This window comes from Austrofundulus limnaeus, unplaced genomic scaffold (genome assembly GCF_001266775.1).
Source record: "Austrofundulus limnaeus strain Quisiro unplaced genomic scaffold, Austrofundulus_limnaeus-1.0 Scaffold329, whole genome shotgun sequence".
Lineage (NCBI taxonomy): Eukaryota > Metazoa > Chordata > Actinopteri > Cyprinodontiformes > Rivulidae > Austrofundulus > Austrofundulus limnaeus.
In genome coordinates, this window is record NW_013952731.1 from 101,100 (window position 1) to 103,162 (window position 2,063).

Here is a 2,063-nt window from a genome sequence, read left to right on the forward strand (position 1 = left end):
AGGCAGAAATTTGCGACATTTAAACTAAATATTTTCTGACATGGTAAAGTCAGAAATTTACAAGAAAAAAACTTGTAAATTTATGAGAAAAAAACTGAAGTTTTCAGGAATGGCTAAAGGGTGATTCCACCTGTTTTCATTTGAGCATCTTTCCTTTGCTATAGTTTAAAAACTAAAACACATAAAGACCTCAAACCTGGACTTTATTATTCTACTCGGATTGCAGAATATTTAAAACCAAGGGTGTGATTTGTGAAACATATTTTATTTGTGAAGCTTGAGTATATGGTGATTTCTGCACTTTTATGGATTTAAATACAGGAATTTATAAGTTTTTCTTGCAAATTTGTGACTTTTCAACATAAAAGAATTTCCAGGTTTTTTTTCTCAAAAATGTCTGAAATTAATCTCAGAAATTCTGAGTTTTTTCTTTCAAATTTACAACATTTGGAGCTCAGAGAATTTCCTTGTTTTTTCTCAAAAATTTCCGTAATCAATCTCAGAAATTCCGAGTTGTTTCTCAGAGATTTGCTCCTCCTTTTTTTTTATTTTCATCTGAAAAGTAGTTGTAAGAAACTCATTTTCACTGAGGGCCACATAAACTAATCAGGAATCGTCACACTCCTCATGTCATTGCTACGACTAAGCACTGCTAACCTACACTGAGCTCTACCTGATATTTCCTGCATAGAAACAGAATTTAAACACATCTTGTACACACTGAAAAGTACTTTGTGTACGACTGAATAAATGTGAAATAATACAGTAATTCTAGTAAAAGTAAGAGTTTCATTCACTGATGAGTTGTGGTGAGTCTTGAATTCTGAACTACCCCTTTCCTACAGGGAGTTCCAATGCCTAATCAGCGAGCATTATGGGAGATGTAGTTTATGGTCAATGTTGGCTTTAAAGCTGCTTATTTTGATACGTTTAATACAACTAAAGTTCAACTAAATTCTTGGGGTCACAGATACCACCTTTTAAATTGTTTATTTTGTTATTAAGTAATAACTTCAAAGTTTACCATTGATATAAAAACTATTTTCATTTTTAATTAAGTTTAAAAAAATGGCGGGGGGCTTTTGGCAGGCCTGGAAGTCACCCACAACCTTGAATTTGACACATGCTCTAGAATGAGAAGACGTATTTGACAGTAAATGGTGCAACAGACATTCTCATTAGTCAAGGCACAACTTCCAGTTTCCTTTTTCTAAGCATCATGAGCGTGTGTGCAGATTTAAAATGAGATTCTTGGGTCTGATGGTTACTGACTGATATCTCCTGTTTTGAGCAGCTCCTCCTGTTTTCCACAGTAGTCTGTTTAAAATGTGATTAGGAGATTAAGCTAAATATAACACCATAGAGTTCACCTCGAAGCCTAGAGACATCTGTACTTCACTCAGCAGCTGTCAGCTGTTTTACAACATCAAAAAAAAAAAGAAGTAAGTCCTCTGGATGARGTATTCTTTAGTGAAATRTTTCATCTCTCCTCCAAGAGACTTCTTCAGTCTGATGAGTTTCAGGTGAACTCAGCCTCATAAGCACTGCCTCCATGAAAGAAATAAATRCTTCTTGTGTTCGTTACCAAGATGTGTGCGAAACCGTACAGAGAATGTGCACAAACAATTGAGTGTCTTAAAGAGCAGCCATACAAAACCCAGAGCTCTGCTGATGTTCGGTTTAATGGTACCAGAAAATCAGACTGAATCAGTAAATCACAGAAGTATTTAACATTCGCTTCAGAGCAAGACGGGCCCTGTCTCTGTCAGAGTCCTGCCCTCGTACAAAATAAATCTATTCYAATGATTAAAAATTCAATCCAAGATGTGTTGTATTTGTTATCAGGCATGTACCTATTAATCATCAAGTTAATCAAAAGTCACAATTAACAGTCATTGCAGTTCTATCATGAAACAACCCATACTATGTGTAATGTAATTAAATCAGTAAGTAACATAAACCCCAATAATTTTCTTCATCCACATGGTGGACAAACAGGTTAGTCATATGCAAAAGAGGGCCATTGACTAACAATAGGCTTGATTAGCTCTATTGTTCATAGA